This window comes from Solanum stenotomum, chromosome 3, assembly GCF_019186545.1.
Source record: "Solanum stenotomum isolate F172 chromosome 3, ASM1918654v1, whole genome shotgun sequence".
Lineage (NCBI taxonomy): Eukaryota > Viridiplantae > Streptophyta > Magnoliopsida > Solanales > Solanaceae > Solanum > Solanum stenotomum.
The window spans coordinates 49,623,879-49,646,326 of NC_064284.1; positions in this window are offsets into that span (position 1 = coordinate 49,623,879).

A 22,448-nucleotide genomic window follows, 5' to 3' on the forward strand; every position below is an offset into this window, starting at 1 on the left:
ATCATGGAAACATATAAGACACATGACTTCCAAAAAAGAACAAACCATGAGGAACTCATTACCTCAAGCTAGAGTAGGAGTCGAAGGAAAGGGATGAGGATATCGGGAAATCATATCGGCCTCGACCTCCCAAGTAGCACCCTTAATTATCTAATTCCTCCACAACACTTTCACGGGAGCTACTTCTTTATTTCTCAACTTCTTGACTTGACGGTCTAAAATCTCAACCGGAACCTCTTCATAAGAAAGATACTCCTTAACTCCCAAACCTTCTAAGGAAACTACGGGTGTTGGATCACCAATACATTTCTTCGACATAGAGACATGGAAAACTAGATGCACCGATGCAACCTCATTTGGCAAATGTATCTCATAAGCAACTTTACCAACACGTCTCATGATCTGGTATGGGCCTACTTATCCTGAACTAAGCTTCCCTTTCTTACCAAACCTCATCACACCCTTCATGGGTGAAATTTTAAAGTAAACCAAATAATGGACATCAAACATAAGATCTCTTCTTCTTATATCGACTTATGACTTTTGCCGACTTTGAGCCGTTTTCAACCTTTCTCTAATAAGTCAAACTTTCTCTATGGCCTCAAGTATCAACTCGGGACCTATTACGGCAAATTCACCAACCTTAAACCAACCTATAAAAGATCGACACCTCCTATCATATAATGTCTCAAATGGAGCCATATCATTACTCGAGTGATAGCTATTGTTATAAGCAAACTCAATCAATGGCAAATGTTCATCATAATTATCCTTAAAATCAATCACATAAGCACTTAACATATCTTCCAAAGTTTGGATAGTATGCTCCACTTGCCTATCGTTTTGGGGATGAAAGGTCGTACTAAGCTTAACACGAGTACCAAAACCCTTTAGGAAAGATTTCAAAAACTAAGAAGTGAAATGGGTACCACGATCGGAAATAATGGACAAAGGCACTTCGTGAAACTTTACAATTTCTCTAAAGTAAACTTGGCATAGTTCTCTCCCGAATAGGAAATCTTGATGGGAAGAAAATGGGCCGCTTTTGTCATCCGATCTACTATGACCCACATCGAGTCATGTTGTCATCGGGTGCGAGGCAAACCAACAATAAAGTCCATATTCACATCTTCCCACTTCCAAGTAGGAATACTAATATCTTGGGATAAACCTCTCGGTTTAGGATGCTCAACTTTCACTTGTTTACAATTAGGACACTTAGTGACAAATTCCACAATACCTTTTTCATCTCATCCTACAAATAGGCTTCCTGCAAATCACGGTACATCTTGGTTGCTCTTGGGTGAATGGAATACCGTGAACTATGGGCTTCTGATAAGATTTGTTCCCTCATGTCATTGATATTTGGAACACATAAACGATCTTGATATCTAAGTACCCAATCTCTTCCTTGGGAAAAAGCCTCAATGGATTTCTTAAGCATCACTTCTATTAATTCAACAAAAATTGGATCAAACCCTTGCTTGGGTTTCACATCCACCACTAAAGATGATTCTAAACTATTATGAACCATAACACCACCCTTTGTGGAGTCTACTAACTGAACACCAAATCAGGCCAATCTATGAACATCTCGAATTAACTATTTACTTTCTTCTTCTTCAATATGAGCAACACTACCCATAAATAGTCGACTAAGAGAATCCGCCATAACATTAGCTTTGATGGGGTGATAGAGAACAATCATCTCATAGTCTTTCAATAACTCAAGCCACCTTCTTAGGTAAAGATTTAGATCTTTCTTATTAGACACATATTTCAAACTCTTGTGGTTGGTAAACACATCTACATGAACAACATACAAATAATGCCTCCAAATCTTTAAGGCAAAATCAACCGTCGCTAGTTCAAGGTCATGGGTAGGGTAATTCTTCTCATGAATCTTAAGTTGTCTTTGAGGCATATGAAATAACATTCCCATTTTTCATAAGCACACACCGTAGCTTAATTATCGAGGCATTACAATAATCAACAAAACCATTCAAAGTCAACACTAGAGTGGAAATAGGTTTATCTTTCAACTCTTAGAAACTCCTCTCACATGTTTCAGACCATATAAACTTAGCCTTATTTTGAGTCATAGCCATTAAAGTAGAGGCAATAGAATCCCTCAAGAAACCTTCTATAGTACCCGACTAAACCTAAGAAACTTCTAATATCTGAAGGGGTTAGAAGTCTAGGCCAACTCTTGACCACATACGTCTTCTTAGGATCTACCTCAATACCCTTACTTGAAATAATATGGCCAAGGAAATCTACGAACCTTAGCAAAAACACATATTTGCTAAACTTCGCAAAGAGTTGTCGTTCCTTAAGAATTTGCAATACGATCCTTAAACGATCAATATGCTCATTTTCACTTCTTGAATATATCAACATACCATCAATGAACACAATCACAAATATGTCTAGGTATTATCTAAACACCCTATTCATCAAATCCATAAAAGCCGCCGGAAGATTAGTCAACCCAAATGAGATTAAAAAAAAGTCATAAGGACCATACCGAGTTCAAAAAGATGTCTTCGAATATCATCTTCCTTAACCCTCAATTGGTGGGAACCCAACCTAAGGTCAATCTTGGAAAAGTAACTTGCTCCTTGAAGTTGGTCAAATAAATCATCTATCCTTGGAAGAAAATACTTATTCTTAATAGTCACCTTGTTCAACTGACGATAGTCAATAAACACACGAAGAGAAACATCTTTCTTTCTAACAAACAAAACTGGACCACACCATAGAGAGCTACTCGGTCGGATGAAACCGTTATCCAACAAATCTTTTAATTATTCTTTCAACTCCTTATGTTGTGCCGGAGCCATACGGTAAGGAGGAATAGAAATAGGTTGCGTATTAGGGAGAACATTAATACCAAAGTCTATTTTCCTTTCGGGAGGAATCCCAAGTAAATCATCTGGGAACACTTCCAGAAACTCATTAATAGAGGGGACCGACTCAGGAGTAGGGGTTTCAGAATCTACATCTCTCACCTTAAATAAATGGTAAATGAAACCTTTAGAAATCATCTTTCTAGCTTTAAGACAAGAGACAAACTTACCCTTAGGCATAGAATTTCCCCATTTCCACTATAGGGAAGCTCATTCGGGAACAGAAACTTGACTAGAGTTCTACAGTCAACAGAAGTGTAACATGAGTACATCCAATCCATACAAAAAATAACATCAAAATATAGAATATCAAGCTCTAACAAGTCAACAAGAGCAACTCTATGGGACAAGGAAATGGGATACTTTCTACAAACCCTCTTAGCTACAATAGAATCACCTATAGGAGTAGAGACAAAAAAAAGGATCTAACAACACATCTGAAAGAACATCAAACCTCATAGCCATATATGGTATCACAAAAGAAAAAGTAGTACACGCATCCAGTAAAGCATACATGTCAAGTTGGAAAAATTTCAACATATCGGTAACCACATCGGGAGAACCCTCTTGTTCGCCACAAGTCTGCAGTGTATAGAATCAGTTTTACTTGGGAGCGTTGGGACCCGAACCACTAGGAGGAGCTTACTTGCCCTCTCTTCCTTTAGCCATAACCATTGAGCAATCCCTCATCTTATGACTAGTCTTAGAACAACTGAAGCAACCATCCGTGTCAGCTATGCACTTACTCTCGTGCTTCTTTCCACACCAAGTACAAGTGGATATAGGAAATGAAGATCCACTACGATTCCCTCATTGAGGCTTAGGGTTAACACCCTATCTTTGTTTAACTTAGGAGGAGCATTGGCAGAACCTTTACCAGAAAACCTTTGTCGAAACCTAGAACGACCATGTCTATCAGACCTTGAATGAGAGAAATTAGCATCACTTGTTTTAGCCCTCTTTGTCTCCATAAACTTTTCCTTATGTTTCTCCTCTTCGATTTGTTGAGCATGCACCATGAGACACGAGATGTCCATCTCATTAATGAACATGGCGGTACAACAATCTTTGACAACCATTTTGGACATAACCGAAATGAACTTACTCATCCTTGCCCTTGGATCGGCAACCATTGTTGAAGCATACTTATACAATTGTGTGAACTTTAATGCATATTCCTACACACTCATACCACCTTGAAGAAGATAGATGAACTCAAGAACCTTTGCTTTCGTCATTTCAAGGGGAAAGAACCTATCAAGAAAAGCAGCCTTCAACTCTCCCAATCAAGAGGACCCGCACCTTTCGATCTCCCTTCCTTCCATTGGTTGAACCAAGTTTGAGCAACACCTTTTAGTTGATAAGCGGACCACTCCGCCTTTTCCACTGGTGTCACTCCCATGATCATCAAGACCTTGTAAACCTCATAAATGAAGTCTTGAGGATATTCCTCAACCTTAGACCCATGAGACTTCAGAGGATTATCCTAATGAAGTCCCTAACTCTAGATGCCGTCGTACCAACATTTGAGATCATGGAAACCGCAACCTCCCTATTGGCTTGATCCATCACAGATTCAGCCAACACTTGAAAAGGATCCCTAAACTCTACATTAGTCACTTGTTTGGCCAAAGGATCGACCGAAACTTAAGGAGCTTAGGGAGGAGCTTTTTGTGCCACATTCTCCCTCATATTCTTTCTAGCATAAGCTCTTCGAGTAGCCGTATCCTGTAGATCATAAGATAAGGATTAGGAGGGATACATTATAGAGTTAAAGTCTATCACACAACTTTAGAGTAATGAAAGGAGTGGAGTTTCCTAAACATCTTGTTGCCTCTCATTCATAAATGTGGCATACTTCACACTCATGAACAAGACTCTACTTGACGTGGCTTATGAGACATCCTAGGACCATTCTAAACCTTGTGCTCTGAAAACCAAGTTTGTCACGACCCATGGGTACCCCTAGATGTAACATGGTGTATAAGACCCCAAAAGAATAGCATTCATAACATAAGAAATCGAACAAAAAGTGTAAAAAAATAGTTCAAGTCCAATGGTTTTATCAAAGAAAAGCAGAATTCTAAGACACACTTTTCTCAATAGCCATATGATACAATAGAATGAAATTAAGCCTAGCCCAAACATTATGTCCAAAACTAAATACAATAAGGGATCTAGGAACTATGAAAATCCGTCCTCGAAGAATGGGACTCATCAAAGCTTGGGAACCCTCGAAATCGACCACTAGCCACGAAACTGAGAAAGCTGACTGTTGGACCATACATTTGGGAAAATGTAGGCAAGAGTATTCGTTAGTACAAAACAATGTACCAAGTAAGACAACTATGCATAAAACATTTAAATCATGCTAAAAGAGGGCATTTCATGACATGCAATTGACCAAGCTAAAACATCATATGACAAGGGTTAGAAAACATAAGTCATAAAAACATGGTCAATGCAAGCTAACATCATTTGGAACGTTTGAAAACATATGAGTTACTTCTTAAAGTAGCCTTAGTTCTTTATTAATGTGGGAAGTAGCCTTAACCGACATAGAGACCATCTCACCTATAACATGATCCCCTAGTATCTCCCATACCGAAAAAGGTTGTCCAACTTGCCAAGGTAAGGACCATGAACTTCTAGCTTAGGTGGATCCACTAGATAATGTCTATCTAGAAAATAATCCTACGGGGGCACATAGGTATGGATAAGGAGATTGCTTCTAGAAACCCAATTTTTACTAACGGGAGAGCTTCAATCTCAATATCCTCTCGGTGCTAAGAATAAATCCCACGTAAATAGTCATTTCTTACTTGTTCTTATTATACATGGAAGGGCACATCATCTTGCCAATCAAAGATAAGTCATCATCTATGTAAAGATATCATACAATGATCAAACCAAGCTAGGTCATCATTAGGATATCTCTTAATCTTTAGTTCAATGTGGTGATAATTCCTTTCAACCTTAGAACCCTTTATTATGTGAGAAAACCTTTGACATCATGCTTTCATGTGTATATGAGAAATCCTTCCAACAACAAAACAAGAACATCATCATTGATACTTACTCTCAAAGCATCCTTAAAACATTTGCATATATTTCATGATAACATGCATAATTCCATAATTTACCTTTCAAGGTTGAAAACCCACTTTCAATCATCAACATTCAGAAAACATGGGTTATATATGGATTTCATCATAAATTTATGTAATTCTATTAATACATAATTCATTTCATAAGTATCTTCCTTCACAATCAAAATCCCACATCATATACTCATAACTTGGAAAAGATGGGGATTACATGGGTTCATGAGGAAATCATCATAAAATCTTAGTATTTCATGAATTCATGTATAAGAGATCATAATTAAATCATTTAAATAAATAATAAAGAGAACTCATGACATTTGAAGAAATCCCTAACTCAATTGGGTATTATAACTTTGAAAATAGAGGAATTCAGGAACTCCATTAATGAAAGGAAGCAATGGACGAAAACTATCATACATTACTATCTAAGCTCACAATTGCTTGAGTAATGGAGACTTGACCTTGAGACTAGCTTGAACAACATTTTTCTTTTTCAAGTTCTACATAGAGAAATATTTGAGAATTCTTCTTTTTGGTGAGTTTGAAGAGAATGAAGTGAATGAGTGAGTTTTGGGTTAGAATCACTTATATAGGGGTCTTTGTGAAGGTTAAAATGACGTAGTTTAGAGATAACATAATTAGGAAAATACCCAACTGCACCCTAGACTTAACTGCCAGCCCACCATTGATGCACCACTGACGACCAACCGTGGTCACGACGATGGGCCGTCCTGCACGACCGTCGTTCGTGGTCAGAAACTAAATTCTTGGCCCTTGAACCATGGCCCCCAACCACGAACCATTGTCTGACAAACAGTCTGTTGGTTAGGCCATGGTTTCAGGGTTCCTAGAGGATCATGGGTTCCAAAACCATGGACCTTACCCACGGTCCGTGGTCCCATCCATGAGCCATGGTTGACTCTCGTGGCTAGCACCTGAAATCCCTAAAACTTGCCTTATTACCCTTTTTCGAATAAGATATGTTACATAATCATACGATTTCACGTTCACAAACTACAATCAATCTTTAAGAAAAAAAATTCACAAATTAAGGAAACTCTAGGGGTGTGCGGATTGAACATTAATGTCACTAGGGATATAATTTCATTATTTAATAAAATTAAGTAATCATGGATATGCTGGGTCATCTTTAATAACGTTAATCTTCTTTCGATCTAATAACAGTAGTTCATGGAATCTCCTCTCGTTCTCATTCATGTGACTTTCAATTCAACCCACTACCTTGAACTTAAAATTAGACGTAACTAACTTGCAATCATTAAACTAATTACCCACTCATAATGGTCTCTTTCGAGCATTTATTTGAGATCTAATCTAAAAATAACTTGGTCATCTTAATTCATATATTAAGCACTTGTAATAGTTCAAATCCATGATTAAAATCTATAAAATTTAGCAATTATTTACCCACGAAGTTAAATCAACACCCAACCCCATAATCATACCCTTAGAGATTGAAGTTTTAACAAGTGATCACAAAGTGTAAAGAAATTATATCCTGCATGAAAGCATCCATGAGTAACATGAAATTAAGCAATTAAAAGTAAACCATTCAAAATCAAAGTTTAAAAACCTCAAAGACTAAAAGTGTTCTTAACAAAGTAAAAAAAAATATAACTCTAAAATATTCAAGATTCTTCTCACAATTTTCTTATACCCAATTTCATCGTCCTTTCGACTATTTATTGATTCCCAAAATTTGGCCCAAAAATGTGTGTGTGACTCATTTGACAACGTTAATAAGGTTCACCAATCTCATTAGGTGAATCACCAATCATGCTTCAGGTGTTTCAACCTCGGTCGACAATCTTGTTTGAATATTTCATTCCCATTTGGTGAATCACTGATCACCACCTTTGTTCGCTTTTTAAGCCTCCAATTTGTCACAAAGTACTGTCAACTTTAGCAAAGTTCACCTTGTTTGCCTTTTGCGTTCGGCGAGTTGTCATTTGTCTGTGTGTTCACTGACCTGCCTCAATTAATTGATTCAGTGTTAGGAGATTAATAATGTGGAGTTTACACTTCTTTTCATATTTTGGGCCATTTTTTCAAACATTAAGTCTTGCTTTGTCCTTTAACCTTCATAGCTGAAATTCATCAAAATATCATTAGAATATGACCTAATTAGGCATTGAGGATACTAATTGTTGAGCTAAATTTGCCTAAAATGAATGTAAATCTACCCGTCATCAAGCTTCCTTATCTTTTATACATACTAAATTTATGGCACAACTTTATTGTAGTGAAAGAAGAGAAGTTTTCTAAAAGCCTTATAGCCTCCAATACGTAAATTTTGTGCATTTCACACTCATGAACAAGACTCTACTCAACGTGTCTTGTCAAACATCCTTAGACATATTCTAAAACCTAGCCTAATACCAAGTTAATCATGACTCAAAATACACCCTAGACGTGTTATGGCATATAGGACTTCGAGAGTCTCTACACAAGCTACATGACATAGATACAACACAATATTATATATAAATGTATAATTTATGTAGAGAGTCTCACATCATAGAAGAGTTTGACATAAAAGCGGAAGTCAAATCATAGTCTTGACAAGATAATCTAATACATATAAGGAGTGGTTGTGATGTAACCCATACACTACGTACAACATCTGAAAATGAAAGACATAGGAGAACTGTAGTCAAGGTAACACGATCCTAGGAACTGAGGAATCACCAAGTCTTCAACGATTAATCAATCAACTAGCCACGAGCGGGAGGAGGAGTAGTGTCCGATCCTATATTATTAAACAATGTTCGCACAATTATGCATTAGTACATAATATGTACTAAGTATGGAGATATACATAAAGACATGAAACATAAACATAAGATAATGTTAGAACTTGATATTAATTACCAAGCTAAATCATAGTTAAAGCCTTTAAAAGAACCATATGTCATAAACACGGTGAGTGCATCTTGAAACATAATAAAGTTTTATAAAACATTTAAAGTAACATAGTTCATTTTATGGGATGTTTACCTTTAACAGACATAGACCAGGTGAGCTATACGTAGAATCTGGTGTAAGGACCACAAACTTCTAGCTTAGGTGAAACAACTAGCTACGCCACTTAAGAAAAATCCTATGAGGCAACATAGTTAGGGATGAAGAGATTTCTACTAGAGACTCGACCTCTACTAACGGGAGAGCCTCCATCTCAAGGTCTCTCAGTGCTAAGTAAAATCCCAATGAAGTTAGTCATAAACATATTCATCCTGTTTTATTTGGAAAAGTACAATTAAGTTACCAATAATATGTTAAATCATCATATAATAGCTTCGTAAATGATGAATCATGCATGTGTGAGAAAACCTTTTACCAATCATGATTTCTTAGTATGTGAGAAAACCTTTCACAATTTTATTGATGCTTATCTTAAAAGCAACATTAGATCATAAACATATTTTATCATAAAGAATGCATAACTTTGAAATATTATATTCATAACTTCATAGGTTCATATCTTCATAAATTCATAGTCAAAATCACGAATAAACCATGGATGCATATGAACGTAATTGAAAAGTGTGTAGTTGGATCAAAACATTTACAGGAAGATTCAAAGAAGGGTCTACCTATTGGAATAATGGTATCCAATGCTATTTGAGCCCTTGTTGAATTGAAAAATTAACTCAAAATCAAATAAGACCCATGGAGATTTGATGAAACCTAATCAAATTAGGTGAAACTAAATTTGGAATACTAAGATCTTTTGGGACCCAATTAATGAATGTAATCCCTTGGTGAATTTTCACATACCTTGATAAATATACCAAATACAATTGAATAAAAAGGACTTGAAGCTGGATACCCTACCTTTCTTCCTTGAGCTTGAGAGAGAATTGTAGATAATGGAATTGGATGGGAGTTGGGGGTTTGAGGGGATGAGAGGTGTTGGGTAGTTTTAGGAGTTGAAAGGTAGTTATAGGACTTAGAATTAGGATCAAAACAACATAGGATAGGTATTAGATGCATAGGAAAATAATCAAATACCATTAATAAGTAACTGTTGGAAGTGACCTACGGTCAGTATTAGTAATCTGTTGAACCAACTTTAGAGACCCAAACTTCATTAAATTCCATTGAGGCCTTTCTATGATCTATCGTTCCATCTATGATCTATAAACCTCTCCGTGGAACCCAAGTTCAAGTATAAAATTTCATAAACTCAGAAATGCTTTTACGAAACCTTCCTACGGCCCGTCAAACTTAATATAACCAATCTTTTTCATTCGTAAGTGAAACATTAGAAACTTTATTTTTCCCACAATTCATCTCAACTTCTAAGAGTCACTGTTAAAACTGAACTTTCCCTTTTTAATCCAACTTTCTATTTTTTGAGGTGTTACAAAAAGTATTCAAGTATTATCAGGTTGCATCTCGGTAACATATATGTAGTATGTTAGAGGCTTCAAAGGCAATTCAGTCGAGTTATAGTTTTCAGCTTTGGTTTACAATCTTATCGATATTATTCAGATCCTATTAAAGTCTTTAAACAAAATATTTGAGTTTTTTCAAAAATTGTTCATGCATGCTCATCTTTTAAAAGCTTCTCTCCATATGTTTTATAACATTTGGTAGAGGAATAATCTAGCCTAAGGTTTCACTTGGGACCAACAATAATTCTGAGACCCAACCACGTCTAGGGTGTAAGCTTGGGGCATGAAAAACATAGTATCAAAGCATATAGTTCAAATGTTCTATGGTGTTTATGAAGCCGTGTTAGTAGGATATTGTTTATAGTTGGGAGGGCCCCAATTCCATAATTGAGAGATTGCAAAGATTTATGAAAAAAATTTTTTGTTCATACCCTAGATCGTTCGATAGAGTTATCTCATAAGAAACTTATGTAGATTTCTGTGTTTCTCTAACTCTTCCGAGTATACCTCATCTTGAAGGTACTGAAAATAGTAGAGTTCTAATTCTTAACAATATGGCCCCTTAGATACAGCTAGAAGAATGTTAAGAGACTGTATGAGGACTTGGGAGGATCCCATTAGTCCACTTAACTTTATTTGATTAAAAAAGATGCACTCTTATTCTTGTTTACCTAAATCGTTAATTGAGAAAAATTATGATATTCTCTCGGAACCTTTCTTGAAACTTTCTAAAGATGATACCTTCAAGGGGAAAGTATGTTCTAGAACACTTGGTTAGTGTTGTTACCCAAAAGATAGTGTGATTTCTAATGTTATCAACCATCAGTAGCAGAATTTGCCAAAGTTAGAAGTTTCAAATAATCAGTTAGTAACCTTAATGAATGGAGATATTGATGGATTAATGTATGAAGTTGCAATCATTTCCTAGTTAGTAATGAGGTGATAGGCCCTTATATGTTGGCTAACGTGTCATGGCTATTTGTAGATTTTATTTTAGTAGCATAGAGAGAGTTATTGATTAAGGAATTTTAAAGGATGTCATTGTGGTAGTATAGCCGGTGTAGGTGGTGAATGGAAGTTAATGTGTGAAGGAGTTTAATTATGGTGAGACAAGTAGAAAGTATACGTGCTCCCTATAAGAGGTGGTAAGTTGTAACAAAATAGTTAGGTAGAAGAGGACTTTATGTTATAGGAAGAGAGATGGGCACCCAAGATAGTATAGTATATAGTTGTGTTAGGCTCTAAGCTTATAATTTTCTTTTTGTTCTTAGTCAGTATCCCATAGTAAAGTTAATATAGGCTAGTGTAGTGAATACCAAATAGATTTATAAACTTCTAATGTCTGCTTTAAACCTAAGGGGTGGTGGTAACGTGATGTGCTCAAATAGAGGTATGATGCAATAGCAGTTCATTCCTACTTTACCTTATTCCTCAAATTTCAATCGTTATGACAACATGTTGTTGTCTCACATATCAGTGTTTTTCCCTAGAGCCATGCTCATGTAATTTCTAAATATTAACTTCTATGCTCATTTCTAATAATGAGAGGCAAAAAATGTAACACCTCGGATTCATGAAAGGGCAACATAGCTAGTTTTCAGAATTTTCTGGTGCCATCTGACAGAGACCTACCAGTTGTGAACTAAGCCATGGCCAATAGGTTTGGCCGTGGATTGGCCAACTTAATTAGTTCAGAGGACCACGGATTGGACCAACGAACCATCGTTGGGTCCACAATTAGAGGAGGAGGTCCGTGGACCTGTGGCCTCAAATTCACTTTTTGACCACGGATCAGTAGGATGGACCGTCGATTAGACCACAGTTCGTTGGTCGATATCTGTAGGTCGTGGGTCAGCATTTATTTTTAGGGTAAGTTAGATCTTTTCCTAATTAGTTTAGCCTAATACGATATCATTTTGCCTATGTCTAGAACCTCTATATAAGTGTTAGAAATCTAAAAGTTCCCTATTGAAAATTATTCTCTCAAATTTAGAAAGAAGAACCAGTCTTCCTCCCAAATATTTCACTCTCTAGAAAGCTTGAAGAAGAAATGGTCCAATTCTAGGGATTGCAAGTCAATTCTACAATTCCTCTGTTAAAGTTAAGCAATTGGCATTGAGGTGTGATAGTTTTCATCCATGGATTCCCAATTCATGGAGTTCCTAAATTGTCCTATTTTCAAAGCAAGAATTCCCCAATTGAGTTATGGGTTTCTTCTACGTTTTGGGTTCTCATAATTGTTGATCTAAATGATTGATTTATTATCTATGATGCATCAATTGAGTTAATCTCATGATTTTATGATATTTTTCCATGTGCCCATGTAATTCCCATGTTTTTCTATTATGAGCATATAATGTGGGTCTTGGATTATGAAATAAGAGATTTTAAGAAATCAAGCATGAATTGATAAGAAATATATGAAATTATGATGAATGTTTATAAACCCATGTCTTGTAGATGTTGATGATTGAAAGTGGGTTTTGAACCTTTAAAGGTAAATTATGGAATTATGCATGTCTTATGAAAACTATGTAACTGCTTTATGAATGCTTTTAGATTGAAGTATCAATGATGTTGTTGTTATTGTGTTGTTGAAAGGATTTCTCATATAAACATGTAAGCATGAATTGTGAAAAGTTTTCTAACATGATAATGGTTCTTAGGGTTGAATGTTTTTCTCACCTAAAATGAACCAATGCTAAGAAGCTATGTTAATGATGAAGCAAGAGGTGATTACTCATGCTCTCTAATCAAATGACAAGAGGCGATTACCCATGTCACATGATGTAAGGAAAACAAGAAATTAGCCATGTTCCTTCATGAGCTAAGATGAATAGGATTAAGAACAATTTTGTGGTAGTTAAGTGTAACAACCCGTACCCTAAAGAGGGTGGCATAGCAAATTTGCAGAACTACCAGGTCTCACCCACCACAGCCAACCACGCCCCGTGGATGTACCCACACCCCATAGATGGGCCTCGTTGTTGGGCATCTTGGAAAATTCCTAAGGCAGAACCATAGCCAGGACCCACACCCCGTGGAAGGGTCCACGGCTAGTAGTTTGGGTTCCGTAGGTCCAGACCCTAACTTTCAGGGTCTATGATCCTTGAACCACAATTGACCAGGACTGACCGCAGGTCCATCCATGGTCTTTCAGTCGTGGTCTCGTGGGTCAAGTCGGGATTGTTATTTTAGGGACTTAAGGGTCCTTTCCAGTTTTAATTAAATCAATGTGGTGTTATTTTGCCTAAACCTAGACCACCTATATAAGGATTTTAGACCCTTAAACTCACTCAATTAAATCATTCTCTCAATTCCAATAAGAAAACCCAAATCCCGTCTCAAATATTCTCTCTCTAGAAGAAGAAGAAGAAGAAGAAGAAGTTAGGTCAAGGTGAATTCTCCCAATCTTCAAAGTTTTTTTGGCATTGTGAGTAAGGTATGATGGGTTTTCATCCATGGGATCCGTCCTCCTATGGAGTCCCCTAGAATTCCACATTTTGAAGAAGAATTTCCCCAATTTTAGTTAAGGTTTCTTCCAATGTGTTGGGTTATTTTGAATGTTGATCCAATTGAGGATTATGATTGTTTATGACTAAATTGATAGTATTTCATGTTTTTAGGATGAAATTACATGTACCCATGCCTATACCATGATTTGACCTAGAATTGATATAATTGGGTTTATGCCTTGAAGGGAAACTTTATGGGTTTTGATATCTCCTTATAGGATTGATGAATTATGACTAGAATTTCTTGGGATTAAAGGATATATGAAGAATATGATGTTAATTGATTGAGAATAAAGCATATATGATTATCATGAAAATTAGGGCTTTGAGAGTAAAGCATATGATATGAATTGTTGGTAATTGATGTTATTATTGAGGAAGGGATACTTTCCACATGAATTACTTAATTATTAATGTATGAATACGAAAGGTTTACTCACATGAATGATTCTAGGTTGAAAGGACGTCTCACCTAAAATAATCTAGACTAAAAGCTTATGTAATTGATGAGGCTAGAGGTGATTACCCTTGACCTCCATATGTAAGGATATGAGGTGATTCCCATACTCCTTAGAATGCTCCTTATGAAATGATGTGGAGGCGAGTACTCGTGTCATATGATAAGATTGTGGAGGCTAGTACCCGCAATCTAAAAGTAAGTAAGGCAAGAGGCAAATACCCATTAGCCTTTGTAAGTTAGGCATTGAGCCGAACCCCCATGTCTTTAAAAGTAAGAATGAACGATATGATTATGTTATTAAGTTGACTTGTTTGCAGTGTTGCTACATATGACTTCCATGATGTAAGCTTGACTAGAGGTGGATGACCTATATCTTGGCTAAGGATAAGTGAGGTTACTTAAGGAATTATTCCTCTTTAATTATGATGATTATTATGTCTTGATTAGTCTTATGCCTTATGTCATATGTTGACTAATGCTTATGATTATGTTATTATGCTAGCCAACATATTTAGTACTTGATTGTACTACCGCATACTCTTGCCTACATTTTTATCAAATGTAGAGTCCAGCGACATCGATTCTCACACTCGTGGCTAGCTTCACTGTTTATCAAGGAAGTGAAGTTTTGGTGAGTCCTCATTGTGTTGGAGAATGTGATCACCACTTGCTTTTAAGCTTTTCTTTTATGTCTTGGACTATGGTATGGGCTGCGTCCAAGATTTCTATTCATGTTGTTTAGATGGTTAGAGACAAGTATGTTATACTTTTGCTCTATTTTAAAAAAGACTTTGATTGTATTGAAAAGTTTTAAATTCCCACTCATTTCTATTACTTTATATTATGATATGCTAAGTTGCTTGTATGAGGCCTCTTGGGGTCTTATACGGCTTGTTACATCTAGGGAGTACCCTTGGGTCGTAACATTAAGCTTAGAACCAAGTGGACAAGTGCCGATTAGCCGTGTCCTATAACTATGGGCCAAAATTGGATTGTCGAGATAAACATTAGCTAGTGGATCAACAATAGCTAGAAGTTCATGGTCCTTACCGTGGCAAGTAGGACACCTCTCTTCGATGTGGGGTAGACACCGAATTCCATGTTGCTAGCTCACATGGTCTTATATTCCAGTAAAGGCTACTTCTCACAAGCAAGAAAAGTTATGATGAAACAAGGTTACTTCAAGAAGTATCGTAAGTATGTTTCAAGATGATTTTCACCTGCATTGATCATGTTTTATGACTTATGCTTTTTAACTATCAAGTTTCATCTATTAACTTGATCATTGCATGTTCATGAAAATTTCATATTTTAGCATGACTTAAATGCTTATATGCATGGCTATCATACTTGGTATATATTTGTACTAACACATGCTCTTGCCTACATTTTCCCAAATGTAGGGTCCGACATTAAGGGTTCATAGTTTCGTGGCTAAAGGTCGACTTGAGAGATTTCTGAGATTTGGTGAGTTCTCATGCTTCGAGAATGGATTTTCATTATTTTCAGTTTTCTTTCTTATTTCTATTTTTAAACATGATGTATAGGCTAGGCATAATTTCATTCTATTATATTAGATGGCTATTGAGACAAAGTGTTTAGACTTTCTCTTTACTTTTATAAAAATCTTTTGGGACATGAAATATATTTCTTTACCTCTTTTGTTCTATGTCTTATGTTATGAATGCTAAGTGGCTTGTATGGGGCCTCTCGGGGTCATATATACCATGTTACATCTAGGGTATACCCTTGGGTTGTGATAAAATTGGTATTAGAGCACACATTTTAGAATGGTCCTAGTTTGTCTCATAAGCCACATCAAGTAGAGTCTTGTTCATGATTGTGAAGCGTGCAACATTTATGAATGAGAGGCTACAAGATGATTAGGGTTGTAACACCCCTAAATGCTTAAACAAATAGTTGCATGTCGTTACATCATATCGTAATTACTAAAATATGTTTTCTTCTCATTTTTGGAACTTGAAATGTTGTTATTTGCAAACTTGCTTAGCATAAATTGTTATCGTAAATTAAGGTATTGTTTGTGGGTATTTGCCTAATTATCTAATTATACTTACTTATACATTGGAAGTGTGGGTATAAAGTACATAAATATAGTTATATATGTATGCTTTTTGGGCAGCCATCTATTTGTTTGGGCAGCCCCTTTTGGTGACATCTGCCCATATGACAAGGATAACTTTTTTAGTTATATATCTTTACACCTCCTTTAATGGAATTTGTTTTCCCTCAAGTCTAAGAACATTATAACATTTGCTAAACAATTGTTCTTCAAAATCAAGAGAAAACTAAGTCCTTTTGGCTGGAATCCGACACACACACATTTCCTTTAGGTAAGTGATGAAATTTGCTTTTGAGCTGGGTAGTGTTAGGTATTTTATGCATATCTCAATCAAAAGAACTTAGTTTACAGTGAATAAATATGTTTTAAAAAGCTAATTTGTAGACCTACAACTCTTGTGTTTATGTAAAATTCTAATTTAACTGTTGTGGATACGAAATAAGGGACGCAACTTATGACAAGTTCTGTCAAGATTCAGGAATTAGAAATCCTGTACGTTCAATTGTTAGTGTTTTGATTATATCTTTTTGTACAAAGCATATTTTGCGGTGATTCTTGATTATTTGCAAGCTTAAAAGATGTACCTACATATTTTATGAAGGATATAAATTCTGTTTTGGCCGTTTTCTATTTCAAATCTAAGTTGCGACTTGTAGTGCGTTTATTGGGCAGAATATCCGTTTTGGGAGTATAGTCGTATTTGTACAGGCTAGGCTTACTTGTGATGATAACCCTGTGTTACGCATCATTATTGAGCTACTAGAAAGTAAATTAGTTATTGAATTTAGTTTTTAAGGTTGTATATCCTCGTGTACGAGTTGAAGATTTTGATACGTTGGTTGGTCTACGATTTGAACTCGTGAAGTCGTGTTGGACTGTTTTTGCACTAAAGAACTGAGGTTTGTGTATAAACTTATTCTTGTATTCTTTTTACATGCTGGTATATCAGAAAGTTTACTTTGGTACCTTGGCTACCTCTTGTCACTTTGCGTTGTCGTATTGATATTCTTTAATACATTAAAGACGCTTGCGTAACTTGCCCACTTGTACGGATTGTTTGATCACTTGGCACTCTTGTTGGGACCGTGTCCTTCTTGTGGCTGTGACTTTGTCACTCTTGGCATGCCTCTTGATTCGGGTCATTTACCATCTTGACTCTGTATTTTTATTCCGTCTTAAGAATGGAAGTTGTCCATTATATGTATGCACTAGAAAGCCATTTTTAATATGGTTCTTGGTTCTCTTGATTATTGGATTTTGACCGTTCTTGATACCTTCTTGTGCTTGGTGTGACGACATGATTTATATATTGGGCGAGCCTTGTTATTAAATCTCTTGGAAAATTGTGCTATGAGCGTTCTTGACATTTGGATCTTTAAATATCGAACTTGATACTCTTTATATATTTTTTACTTGATTTATTTATTATGTTCAGTTATGCTGCCCTTTACTTGAGAATGAAAACTTGGCGAATTTGAGGACTCCGTACCCATAGTTTTTACACCAGTAAGCTCTATGCTTAGCGATAGTTGTTTCTATCGTAGGAAATGTTCGAGAGGATGCTTGAAGTTGGCCATTGAAGATTGAGATTTTGAAATCTTTAAGGAAGATCATATTTGCATATAGGCATATATATTTTGTATAGCCCTTGGGACTTGTACATGATCTATGTTTTGTATATTTACATGAGAATTTGAGGGCTGAGTTGGTCATGTCACCATGGGTTGTAATATAAGTATCGCTATACGTTTTTATCTTTTTGGGGTGTGTAAATACAAGTCTTGTAATATACTAAATTTACTATTTGTTTTGAATGTTTGTGTGAAGCATGAGCAGGCTGATTCCGGTACTCGGAAGCTTGTAATATTCTTGTTACTTCATCCTTGAGTGTGAGGATAATATATATACATGAAAAGCTCATCGGTTATTTGCTTAAATTATTTATCGTAGGTCATTATGAATCTAATCCCTCTACTATATTATAATCAGTATGCCCTCATTAATCGCTTTTGAATATCACAAGTATAAGCTAGGTCTCTTTAAAAAGGGTCGCTACAAGGGTACTCCACTTCTTTCATTACTCTAAATTCGTGTGATAGAGTTTAACTCTATAAAGTCTCTCTCCTAATCCTTATCTGATGCCTTATAGGATAAGGCTACTCGAAGAGCTTATTCGAGAAGGAATGTGACGGAGATTGTGGAACAAGAAGCTCCTCCCCACTCTTTAAAATTTAAAACTATTTCACAATCCCTCACTTTTTAACTTTAGAAAATAACACCTGCACTCTTTATTTTCTAAATTCTTGCATTTTCTTACTTTTTGGTTGTTGATCTTTTGTTTGGAGTTGATAATCTTTGCCGCCTAAAATTTCAAATCGTATATTCGGCATTAAAAGGTTGGTTTTCCTAAACCCAAACTCATATTAAGTGGTTAAACTCATTTGCAATTGTATTGTTCTTAATGATGTGTGTTGGGTCTTTCTAAATTCGTATAAGTGTGTTTGTTTGCCTGTTTTAAATTCGCTATCATGTGTAAAATGCCTAAGTTGTTGATTTCCCAAAATTTGTGCCTTAAAATTGATCATAAATTGTCGGGTTGTGCTTAATTGTTGTTGGGTCTAGTTGGGTGAATCTGAGTAACCGAAATTGTTCTAAATGATGTGCTTTGCCCATGATGGAGGGTTTGACTAAAGTCATCAAATGGCAAATTTTAGGCAAATCGGGGAGAGTCTGAGTATCTCGGTGGAATGGGTCTTATGGGTCTACATTAAATTAAATATGTGCATGGTTTGATTTTGTTTTCGGGGGTTGCATGATTGATTTTGTATGTTGTGGTTGAAAATGGTACGTCGGATAGTTTGGCGAGCTGGGTCGAGCTCGCTGAACCACTCGGCAGTTCGCCAAAGTCCCCCAGATCACCTTTAATTTCGTGTTTTTTCTAAGTGAGATTCTATAGGTTTCAGCGAGAATCTTCAGTTCACCCATTCTGCGACTCGTCGAATGTCTTCTTTGATCGCCCTTACGGTGCCCCTAAGCCCTAAAATGCACTGTAATTTTTGGTGGGCTAATTTATTCTGGCCAAATGATATCGACGATTCACCGATAGGCCATTCCCATCGCCGACAGGTCATTTTTCTAGAAATTTTTTGAGCCAACCCTTTCGGAGATCCCGATCTAGCTCGCCAAAGTGATTCGACGACTCGCTGATCGATTCGGTGACTCGCTGATTGATTCGGCTAGTCTGTCTGTGAAATGACCCAAAAAGTTCTTAAAAATGTGCTTCGGAAGTTACCGAAAACTTGTTTAGCTATATCAAAAAAATCTGTTTCGTTTTTCGAAAATACGACTTCATATTCTTGTTTAGGAGGTCAAATTGAGTGGGAAATGGGTCTAACCCAAATTTTAGAGCAACCGTATCAAAATTTGAAATTTCGAAGTGAAGCCTTTTTCGAGGGTCTACTTTGGAGGGTCATATCTCCTAGCACACAAATAATTGGGTGGCCCATAACATATCCATGGAAAGCCCTTTGAGTTAGCTACCTAACGCACTTCGTTTCACCTCATTCGGAGTTCGGACGAAGAAGTTATGCCCATTTTCGTAAAATCTGTCCGGCAGGAAATGCAATTTCCAGTGAGCGTTTTTACTGTTCACCCGCCTCATTTTTTTTTCTAAGTGTTGGACCATTTTTCCAAAGGGCATATGTTATTTCCTATATACCATTAGTTCAATTCCCATCTCTAAAACATTTCCCAAAACACCTCTCCCATACTTAGACACATTTTCTCTCAAGTTCTCTCAAGAACCCTAATCCAAAACCTTCCTCAAGATTGAAGAGACTCTTGCTCCAAGTTCCAAGCTTCCATTGAAGACACTCTCAAGACCTTCATAAGAACTCAAGGTATGTGGTGTTGAACTCATGGGTCCTTCCACCCATAGTGCCTAGACTCTATTCTACTCACTAATTCATGGTTTAAGTTAAGATTCATAAATTAGTCTTGTTCTTTGTAATAATTTCCTGCACATTGAATTTTAAACATGAAAAGTGATTGTTTTGAGCATGTTGTGACTCTAGAACTTGAATCTAAATTTGGAATGGATGTGGAGATTTTCATGTGGTATTGTGGGTGTTAAAAGGTGTTGTTGTAGGTTGTTCACTGGTTTGGCTGCATAATTACTACCCTATTTTCCATGCTCTTTGATTCCATTACATGCCTTCAAGGTGTTTGACAAAATGTCCAACTATGGAGAATTGATGAATCGATGCTTTAAAGCTTGAGTTATGAGATGTATGGCAATCCAGAGATGTGTTGATGACAAACTAAGCTTGTGTATATGTTCATTCCATACGTGAGATTGCATTAGAGCCTAATGGGAATTTCCTATATAAAGTGTTGCATGACCATGCCCGGTCCGGGGGAAAAGAACCGGACAACCATGTGAGAGGTTTATATCTCACCACCTAGGATGCTTGGGGTGTGACCAACATCAACCATGTGAGAGGTTTATATCTCACCACCTAGGATGCTTGGGGTGTGACCAACATCAACCATGTGAGAGGTTTATATCTCACCACCTAGGATGCTTGGGGTGTGACCAACATCAACCATGTGAGGGGTTTATACCTTGCCACCAGGGTGTCCGGGTGTGAACGGCATCCCCCATCCTAAGTTGGGGTTATAGATTGGTTGGATCATGCATACACATATGATATCTACTATTAGTATAGATTTACTTAAACATGTTTTGACTTCACTTTGATCATGCATCCTCATATTGTTATTCATAATGCCTATGAAACTATTTCTTGTATTTCGATTGTGTCCTTGTCTATTGTTGTGTTGCACCCCGCATACTTAGTACATTCCAAGTACTAACGCATATTTTGCCTACATGATGTCACCATGTAGGGACCGGAGCTACTCTTGATCCTTCTCTCCATTCACGTGGCTAGTACGGTGCTTATCCGAGTTTGTTGGTGAGTCCTCAATGATTCGAGGGCTATGTTATGTTTCCTACTCCTATGTTTTGAGACTTTAGCTTGCAATTGTATTTTGACTATGAGGGGAGCCGGTAGTATGTCATGGCCCCCGTCCTATCTATGTATGTAGAGGTGTGCGTTGGACAAGTATTTTGTAAATGAGCTTGACTCTTGTTCTATGATGTCATTTTGAAATGGTTTGCCCTTAGTCCCTATTTCCCGTTAATTAATGTTGATTGTACTTCCGCGACCGATGAAGTGTGATGACAAGTTTGAGAGGCTTGTTTGGGGTTCCTTCGGGTTCCTCATTCGCCATGTCACGTCTAGGCCCTAGGCTTGGGTCGTGACAAGCTTGGTATCAGAGCACTAGGTTGTTAAATCCTCGGAGTCCAACACACCGCGTTGAGTAGAGTCCTAATCATGGTTGTGAAGCGCGCCACGACTATGAATGGGAGGCTACAAAACGTTTTAGGAAAGGTTTCCCTTCTTCATGTTCTATGTCGTGCTTAGAGTGCGATAAGGTGATTCCTCCCTAACGCTTGTTCTTTGGATTGCTAGATCATCATGCCAAACATGAGGGGAAGACGGGCCCGATCACCGGAAGAGCCACCCACCAATGGTGAGCTCCGTGATGCACTCACCATGCTTGCACAAGTGGTAGCTAACCAAGTGCAACAAGGAGCCCAAGCTCCTCGAACTACCACCCCGGGGGAAAGGGTGAGAGATTTCATGAGGATGAACCCTCCGGTCTTCCATGGTTCAAAGGTGGATGAGGACCCGCAAGAGTTCATCGATGAGGTATGCAAAATCTTGACCATTATGGATGTTGGTGCTTGTGAGAAGGCGGAATTGGCGGCCTACCAACTCAAGGGGGTTGCTCAAATTTGGTTTGATCAATGGAAGGGTGAGAAAGGTAATGGCTATGTGGTGTTGTGGGAGGAGTTTAAACTTGCTTTCCTTAATAGGTTCTTCCCTCT